The sequence below is a fragment of the Crocuta crocuta genome, unplaced genomic scaffold (assembly GCF_008692635.1).
Source record: "Crocuta crocuta isolate KB4526 unplaced genomic scaffold, BGI_CrCroc_1.0 scaffold1, whole genome shotgun sequence".
Lineage (NCBI taxonomy): Eukaryota > Metazoa > Chordata > Mammalia > Carnivora > Hyaenidae > Crocuta > Crocuta crocuta.
This window is the reverse complement of record NW_027527930.1, coordinates 7,230,124-7,240,723: the sequence shown is the minus strand read 5'-3', so window position 1 is coordinate 7,240,723 and position 10,600 is coordinate 7,230,124.

Below are 10,600 nucleotides of genomic sequence, written 5' to 3'. Positions count from 1 at the left end.
TTCTTACACTGCAATCTTCTGCTATGAAACATGGGTCAGCATTTGAAGGGAATTAGGATATGTCACCCCAAATATGCCATTTTGGATTAGGATAATTTTGAGTTGAAGGCAATTGAGAATTAACAGCTCCAGGGGTAGCTTCCTACCTTTTTCTTATCTGCCTGAAAGAAGGGCATAAATCTCCCTTTGTGAAGGTGTGCCCCCCAACTGTACCAGGAAGAGAAGAACACCCTTATCATCAGAGATGGAGAGTCAACACTGACATGAGTTTGCACAAACAAAACTAAAATAACCCTATCGTCCATTGGTTCTCTCCTCAACTTCCTAGTTTCCTATAATTTATTGTCTGTGAACCCAAATCCAACCTCAAGTCGAGCCCTTTCTAGTTTCACTTTTCTTTCAACTCCTGTGCACTTAAAAAATAATAAATTTTTATTCCTTTTCTGTTAATCTGTCTTTTGTTAGGTAAAACCACAGGCTCCCATTCATTAAACCTAAGAGGGTAGAGGGAAAGTGTTCCTACTAGTCATATAAAAGGTAACTTAGTGGCTTTCAAAGCTTGCCTAAAGATTTTACTGTTCCTACATGGTGGCAGAGGCATAGCCATCAAAAATATCCACTCTTGTAAATCAAAACCACCATGAGATATCACCTCACAACTGTTAGAATGGCTAAAATAAAAAAACACAAGAAACAACAATCATTGGCAAGGACGTGGAGAAAAAGGAACCCCTATGCCCTGTGGATGGGAATGTAAACTGGTACAGCCACTGTGGAAAATAGTATGGAGATTTCCTAAAAAATTAAAAATAGAGTTACCACGGGCACCTGGGTGACTAAGTCAATGAAGCATCCAACTCTTGATTCCAGTGGAGGTCATGATCTCACCATTTGTAAGATTGACCTCTGAGGGACTGATGGATGTGGGGGGAGGGGGGATGGGCATGGAGGAGGACACTTGTGGGGATGAGCACTGAGTGTTATGTGGAAACTAATTTGACAATAAACTATTAAAAAAAAAAAAAAAAGATTGACCTCTGAGTCAGGTTCTGCAGTGACAACATGAAGCTTGCATAGGACTCTCTCTCTCTCTCAAAATAAATAAATAAACTTAAAAAAATAGAATTGCCACGTGATCCAGTAATGCTACTACTAGTATTTACCCAAGGAATACAAAAACACTAATTTGAAAGAATATATGGACCCTTATGTTTATTGGTGTTCTTTACAATAGCCAAATCATGGAAGCAGCTCAAGTGTCCATTGATTGATGAGTGGAAAAGGAAGATGTGTGTAAAATGGAATATTATTCAACCATGAAAAAGAATGAAATCTTGCCATTTACAACAACATGGATGGATCCAGAGAGTATAATGCTAAGTGAAATAAGTCAGGCAAATACCATTTGATTTCATTCATATGTGGAACTTAAGAAATAAAACAAATGAACAAAGGGGAAAAAAAAGACAAACCAAGAAACAGACTCTTAACCGTAGAGAAGAAACTGATGGTTACCAGAGGTGGGGGGGAGATGGGTGATATAGGTGAAGGGGAGGGATTAAAGCGAACACTTATGATGAGCACTGAGTACTGTGTAGAATTGTTGAATCACTATATTGTACACCTGAAACTAATATAGCACTCTATTTTAACTATACTAGAATTAAAATTTTCAAAGAATTTAAAAAATAAAGTAAAATATCCATTCTTTTTCTGTGGCAGACATGACTAATCGAAGAGAATATGTTGTCCCACTGAGAAAAATATGGTGTCATAATCTCAACTCCGTACACCAACTGTCATATATGGTGAAACCTAGTAGCCAATCCTGGCTAAGTCAAGTCATCAACAAGACCTTTTATAAATAAGATTGCTAAAAAAATAAAAACAACAAAAATTTCATGTGGTTATAAAGAACACACAAAAACCCTCTTCTCTACCACTGGAGAAAATAATCAGCTGCTTAAAGTCAAACTGACAGCTACAGGGAGTTCAAAACCAATAGCTGCTGCTGCACTAATTGCCGAAAATTTCCTCTAATACCCAAGGGCTCAGAAAAGATCGTAATGGCTATTTTATCTCCATTAAAGGCAATTGGATGAGCAGGCCATTAACAGTAGGCTCAGTTTCTATGCTTGTGCTTGACAGGAATCATTTACATTTCAAGCCTTTAGAAAAATTACCATCATTTAGACATAGACAACTGGGAAGACTGCTGCAGTGACAAATGCTGAAGAGATGAACTGTCCCAGTAATTTCAGGGATAGGGTTCCATTCGCAGGCATCTATGATACAACAGTCCTCCAAGGTCATTCTCTATTTGAATATCCTTTTGACAAGGTGTACAACTTGTTATTCATGCTGACTTTAAAATTTGATTATGTTTAACTTGATCAGTTTGGGCTATTTTAATTATACAGAGTAAGAAGGATAGAAAATAGAGACCAAAACGCAAAACTTTGCAGATTGTTTAAAATATAGAGAATGATGCAGAATCAGGTGAGTTGCATGAGAACTCAATTGTAAGGTAACAGTAGCATATTGTCAAAGGTACTGACTGACTATGGGTCCATTTTCATCCAAGGTCCTGCAAATCACCTCTGAGAATGCGTTCGAATCAATGTGAACAGAGGGCACCTGGCTGGCTCAGTTGGTGGAGTGCGCGACTCTTGATCTCAGGGTCTTGAGTTCAAGACCCACGTTGGGCATGGAGCCTTCTTTAAAAAAAAAAAAAGTTTGAAAGAAAGTTGCCTTCTTTCTTAAAGACGACAAGAAAAAGAAAATGTAAAATCATCACAGGATTATAGGCATCATCACATAACATAAAGCAGATGAGAATCAGAAAGAATGAAGAAATGTTTGGAGAGCACATTCAGCCAGGTAGGCATACAGGTGGGACTTAAAGTAAATGTTTCTTTGCCCAAATAAACATAACGTGGAGCAGTTAGACCATAGATCTTTGGTTTTGCAGCGAAGACGGGAACAAGCTGCAGTTGCCGTATGCTCATCATTATAAATAAATCCTCTATCAAGCTAAATACAATAAGAAGGGCTTATAACACCTTGTCAAAGATTCTGCAACATCATTTGAAAGTGACTTCTCTAAAAAAACAATAGCTCCTTCCCAACTGGCCTATCTGAATTACACACACCTGCACACTGGAGAGGAAACTTAAAAACTCAAAAAGAAGGAAACTCTGGGAACAAATGGACATCAGAAATACTTTAATTTTAAAAATTCAAGGAGTACTTAAGCTTATGAAATGGCATTTCAGCCCATAGAAAAAAGTTTTGATTCAGGAAGGTCAACAAAGTCAGTGGGCAGCAAACAAAAATGAACCATACAGATCTTTATTACTCCTTAACTAAGATAGGCAGATTTTCAGATCCATATTAACACAGATTAAATACCCAATGAGAAAAATACTCATTATGACCAAACCAATTTATCATGAACAAGTGTTTTGTGGATAGTAGGAAAAATTTTAGCTCATACTAATAATAACCATATTAATAAGCTACTTATAAAGGACATTCCTTTGAACATTTTAGAAGAAAATGGCATTTTTAAGTAAACTTCCTTTGGATAATTATTGTTCCATGTAAGTTACACAGAACCAGGCAATTATAGGTTCTAGGATCTCGCAGTGAACAGGAACACGAGATCGCTGCCCCGTCTCCTTTTCTCAAGGGCTATCTATCATCTTAACCCCTGGATGCTGAGAGAAACCATCAAGGATCCCTCTACCTGGTGATCCATGACGCTTTGGCATCTTGAAGTGACACTGTAATGCAACTCATTCCACGGAATGAATGGAGGCTCTTATCATTTTAAAGTCTCTGGCTTTAAAATTAATCACATAAAATTATTCGGTCAATTAAATTTGTACTAATACAAAGCAGATACGATTTTTGAAACAATGGCACACAAGGTCTCAGAATTCTAATTTGATTACGAACAAGTAAACAGAATTCACTTACCCAGGTACTATTTATGGTGTACCCACTATATGCCAGGCATTGATCTAGGCACTGGGACTCAATGATGAAGACCATTTTTTGCCTTCATAGCGCTTACACTGATTCTTATAAAGTCAGAAGCAAACTTGGAGACAATGTTAGTGTTGCGATGTGAATAAAATGGCCCTGTTAGGCTGGAGGCTGTCAAGGTGTTGGGTGTCAGAGCTGTCCTCCAATCCCTGCCCTGTCCCTGCCCTCCCCCCCACTTCCCACCCCAGCCTCATTCTGCTCTGCAGATGATCTTCACCTCCCTGCTGCCTGTCTGGTGAAGGTCGCTGCTCCACGGTCCTTCAGTTCCCATCTTCCTGCTTTAAGAAGCTGAAAAACAATACAAATACAATTTCCTGGACGGGAGAATTTGGCCCATCCTGGATCAGAATTGCAACCTCTAGTCCAATCTACTAAAGCCAAGACAAAAACATTTAGAAAAGGAAAGATAGAGTTTACTTACAAAAGAGTGCAAGAGAACAGGCTTCAGAACAGACTTCCCAAATTAAAGCAAAAACAAACAAATAAAAACCCCACACAAGTATTTAAGGAAAAGAAACTCAAATTACCAAGGATTTAACAATGATATTAGTCTGCTCCTGGTGAGGAAACAGCGACTTTCCCACATGATTACAATTTCCCTGAAGATCATGATGTGTCTTTAGATATCAGCATAAACAGGACTTAAGTTATTTTGGATAGGAAGTCCAGGTTTACAGGAAATATTCAAGACTTTATTATTTCAGAGATCAGAGTGAGTTAGGGTGACTCCAATCTTCTTGGTTTATCTCAGGGTGCAAAGTTCAGTTGTCCTGAATTTGATATGTGAAGTGCTCAGTCATATTGGAAGCAGAGCCAAGTATCAGATTTTGCTTCTACAATTCATAAGCTAGAAACATGGTAACCAGGACCCATCCCCACATAGAGGCAGTTAAGCGGGTTGCTCTGAACTGGACAAAATTCCAAAAGAAAATGCTCACTGCTGCCTGAACATGCTAATCCTGGCTAAACCTAATTACATGGCCATGGAAATCTACACTGCAGACTCCTGAGTCTTCACATTTGACCAGTAATTCTTTAAAAAAATTGTTTTTAATGTTTATTCATTTTTGAGAGAGCATGAGTGGGGGAGGGACAGAGAGAGAGACACACACACAGAATCCGAAGCAGGCTCCAGGCTCTGAGCTGTCAAAGAGAGCCGATGCGGGGCTCGAACTCACGAATCGTGACATCATGACCTGAACTGAAGTTGGACGATTAACTGACTGAGCCACCTGGGTGCCCCAATGAGTAATTTCGATAAAGTAGTTTCATGACTACTACTTATACAGTCAATCCTCAAAACCCTGTGAGAAAAAATTGTTAGCTAAACCTTATTAAGCACCGTCTATATGTGCCATGCAATTATTAAACATGTATGTACTAAGTGCTAGGTACTGTTCTAACACGTTGACATATATTAACTAGGAATTAATTTAATTTCTGCAACATTCCTATTAACATCAGGTATGGTTATTATCCCTATTTTACAGGCCATGAGGCTGGGGTATATAGGGGTTAAGTAATTTGCACCAAGTCACATAGCTAGAATCTGATCCCAAGTAGTTCAGCTCCAGAATCTATGCTTTTTTTTTTTNGGACTGATGGATGTGGGGGGGAGGGGGGGATGGGCATGGAGGAGGACATTTGTGGGGATGAGCACTGAGTGTTATGCGGAAACTAATTTGACAATAAACTATTTGTAAAAAAAAATAAAAAAAAATAATCTCTATACTCAACATAAGGCTTGAACTCATGACGCCAGGATTAAGAGTTGTATGCCCTACTGACTGAGCCAACCATGCACCTCTGGAGTCTATTCTTTTAATCACTGTCTTACACAGATTCTCTAGAAATTAGCGTGATTCCAATTTTACAGATGAACAATAATACTGAAAAATTAAGTGACTTTCTCAAACTTACTAATAGAATGAGTGGAGATTTTAAATTAAGGCTTCCAAAATGACTGAGCTTTTCACATGTCTTTTGACTTCAGGCCAGGTTTCTTTCGATAACAACAGCCGCAGTAACAAAAACAAGTAGGGCTTACGATGTGCCATGCACTGTCCCTAAACATGTTACATACATTAATGAGCGTAATCCACAGCTCTGTGGCATAGACGGTGTTATTATTACCATTTTACAGAGGAGGAAATGGAGGCAGAGAGGATAAATAACTTGCCCAAGGCCATACAACTGGAAAACGGCAGATTCTGGATTCAAACTCAGGCAGTCTGTCTCCAGAATCTAGACTCTGGGAGGTAATTAGCGTCGGTGGCAGTCATAACAGGTGGACCCAATGATGGGATGAGTGCCCTTAAAAGAAGAGACACCAAAGAGCTTCTCTCTCTCCCTCGATCCAAGTTCAGAAGAGGTCATTATGAGCATGCAGCAAGATGGCAGCTTCCTATAAGCCAAGAGGAGGCCTCAGAAGGAAACCTACCTCTCTGGCACCTTTGTCTGATTTCCCTGTCTCCAGAAATGAGAAATTAAATTCTACTGCGTAAGCCATTTAGTCTCTGGTATTTAGTTATGGTAGCCTGGGCTAATTAAAACACATGGAAATTAAAAAGTGTAGGAGCAAGGGTTTGGGCTTAGGTCTGCCTACCCTTTCTACTACAAGTATCAAGCCATTTGCTCATCTATATTAAATGTATAGGGTAAATGGGAGAAAAACTTAACATCACCAGCTGGGGAACACAATGCTTCTAATGAGTTCAGTCTGCAGGTGAACAAATGGTTATTAAGAAAGAACCCATGAATAAAAAGGAAGTTGTTTAGGAAGACACTGATGTAATGAGTTTTCCACTAATCTTCAGGCATTGGTAATGTTATAGTGCTTTACACATGGTAGGCAATCACCAAAAATATATTAAATGAAAATTATTTGATGGGACTTAGCATTCAAAGTATTTTAAAAACCATAAAACAGAATTTTATATAAATGTGAAAATTAGAAAAACGAAAGATTGAGATTAATGCTTGGTTACGTATCTGGTGATATAATTCATGTCTAACTTGAAAGTCAATTTCTAAGAAGGACTTTTTGATATCAATCCCTCTGTCTCAGCAAACAGCTACAGAGACCTGAGAGAAGATTCTATTTTATAACGTGCAGATGCACACAGCAGATGTAACTGTTTGCCCACCCAATATCCTGTCACTGCTAGTCCTGGCCTTGAGCCTTTCTTCTTCTTAATGTAACTTTAACTTTGTCTAAGTATTGTCCACCCCCGCAAAGCTGTGTGCTCTAACAGGTGCTACCCAGTCACTCACCATACCCCAGGGGCAAATTGCAATTAGCTAAGGCAATCTCTGTGGCCTTATTTCCTTTAATGCCAATTGGTTTGCCAGTAAATGGGTCTGCCAGCCAATTCTGGACATGAAACAGGAAGATACAAATTGAGTTAAGGATCTGAATACCAATCCTGCTTCAAATGCCATTCCGCCCCACATCAGTCCTTGTCACAGGTTTCAACTGTCAATCAAACTTGTAAATTACCTCAGACTTTATTCTAATACTTCATTTTTTGACTTTACAGAGGGATACAAACAGGAATATAAGTGCACAGTATCTTCATGCCATCAGGTGGCTCAGGGGCCATCCATGTGTGCAGCTACTCATATACAACTGCTAAGGAAGTGCAAGGTGCATAGGTTCCCTTGACTGATTTCTCACTGGTGTCTATCTGGGTCCCAGCTTACAGCTCTCCCTGTGCAGGTACAGTTCTGCACATTGAGACTTCATAGCAAACAAGGCAGATAGCAGCCAGCACAAAGCATTGCTCTCTAGCTTAACTTGATAGTTGCCAAGGAAATAGTGCTGTGAGAAGGCAGATCCAAGGTCACCTTCCCACGTAGGCTTAAATCTGTTCGGAGACCCAGACCCTTATAGGACATTGCATGGCGGCTGCAAAGGAAAGGTTTCCAGGCTATTGAGACACAGAAGAAGATAAAGTCCTATTCCCCTGGGCGTTTTTGTGTCTGAAGCTGATGCTCAGAACTACATTTTCCTGGTCCATTTAGTTTCCCTAGCTCCATTCTAAGATCTCTGCTTTTCCCAATTCCTCCTTTACTCAAACCCCTTCCACCGTTATTTCTTGCTTCCTACTCAACTGAGAAACAGAAGAAATCAGAAGAGAACTTTTACACATTCCCACCACCTACTATTTTTTCTTTTAACCACGCATTGTCCACCTCCTCTTATTACAATGGATATATTGTCCACACTCCACTCCCCAAGGCCACCCCCTCATTTATGCTTTAGACTCTGTCCCCAGTCATCCATTCAAGGACATCACTTAGCAACTGTAAACCTTCCTGTTCACTGATGACTTCCATCAGCATACAGCCTTTCGTATTCTCTATTTTTAAAAATCTCTCACTTGATCGCAAACCCTGGTCCAGCTACGGCCCATTTCTCTACTGCCCATTGTCATCAACACATCCCCAGAGTTTTCTATGATTGTTGTCTCCAATTCACCTAGTCTTACTTTTCTGAATTAAGTTCCCTATTACTTGTAACCCAAGTTACCTGAAATATTATAACTTCATAAACTCGGTAAATTTTTTCCATTGAATAGTGGTAGTTACTATGACTCAAGATTATTAAATTGGGAGAAAGAGTGCTTCAGTGAAAAATCCATCACTGAAATAGCAGTGGATGGAATAACCTTCAAATATGATTAAACAGATTAAATAATTACTCACATCCATACTTGAATAGCGCAAACACTTGAGAAGAGCCAAGGGCGGAGTAACAGCAAAATGGAGGAAGATGGACAGAAATGAGAACTTTTGAGGCATTAAAACCAAATTGAGAGGCAGGTACTAAGGATGAGTCCGAAGTTTCATTTGTACAATCAGGTAAAAAGACAGTGCTGTTCACCTGGGATGAGCCTACAAGAGGACCAGACTTGGGGAAGGGAGGAACAAGGATTTGCTTTTCAATATGTTGGGTTTGGGGTGCCTTTGTAATACCAATCAGAGACAGTAAAGTTCAGAGAAGAGAATTGGCCCAAAGATACACATCTGTGTTACAAACATCTGCATTGTGGTTGGTAGCTTCATATTGTGAAATTATTATTAACAATGTGACAGTTACTCTGATCTATCTTACTGTTCATTTGCAAAGATCCCAGCCTGGAATTAAGTAAGATAGGGTTTAATGCAAACATTTGCTATCAAATTTACTCCTCTCTTCCAAATGTAGCCCCCCCTCCCACTTTATTCTGAGAATATGTGACAGATTAAGAATTAAGGTTCAAGAAGGTAAAAGTATGTGGCATCCCATCAGCTCCTCTCATTCGTTCCTTTGTATAATTCCCTCCCACACGCGGGCAGGACCTGACTTGCTTTTAGCCAACAGAATATGGCAAAGTAATGGATGCTGCTCTGTTATTACAGCATTTTATATTAAGACAGCCTAGCCACCCGACTGGGGCTACAGATTCCCCATGCTGGTCTGATAAAGTAAAGTGAGCATGCTGAAGGATCCCGTGAGGCAAGGAACTAGGGGTGACCACTAGTTGCTTAGGGAAGACTCCAGCCAACTGCCCAGCAAGAAACTGAAGCCATCAGTTCTATAAAGACACGAGTTCTACCATCAGTGTGAATGAGCTTTGGAAGCCGGTTCTCCCCGCAGATGAGCCTGTGGATGAGAACACAGCCTGCCAGGACCCTGATTGCAGTCCTGTGATCCAGGGCAGAGGACCCCATTAAGCTATGTCCAGACTCCTGACCCAAAGACTGTGAGATGATGTGTGTGGTTTTTAAGTCACTGAATCTGTGGTAATTTGTAATGTGGTACAGAAACCTAAGTAATACTTAAGCTTTTGTTCAGCTCATCCTACTTTTAAACATGCTGACAGAAAGTGCACCCCAAGGCCACCACAGCAACTAACTGGCATCTCACTGTCTCTGTGATGAGGAAACAAGCTGTTTGACAGGGACAGGAGGAACATGAAATGTCACAGAGAAGGTGAAAGAACTTTTTTAAGTGAAGAGCCACAAAATGGCAAGTTTTACCACTACACATATTCTTCTAGGTGTAGAGAATAAATTTGTATATATATGTATTTATATAATAATAAATTTATTTAAATAAGCCTAGATAGAACTGGAAAATGAGTAGCAAGCCTGATATTAGAAATTCATGCGTTTATACCCGCATAGGTAGAAAAATGTAATTATAAAGTGGTCTCATGTTGCAGTTAGTGAAATCGAAAGTAATATATAATTGTACCAAGGTCAGTGTGCAGAAGTTGGTTCAAGCTAAAACAACAAATTACAATTGCTTATGGTGGAGATGGAAAAAACCCTCTGTCTAGACAAAATTAGTTAATTTGCAGGAAGGAAAACCACACCTTAAGATAGATATGTGTCACACCTTAATGTCTTCCCTCTGCCTTAATTTTCATTTTGAATGATTATAGAAAATCCTCAAGTTTCTGAGTTGTAGACAGAAAAATGAGAAAAAATCACTTCTCTCTAGAGTTTCTGGTAGGGAGGCAAGTCAATAATCTACTAAAGGGGCAATCTGATAAAATAACAT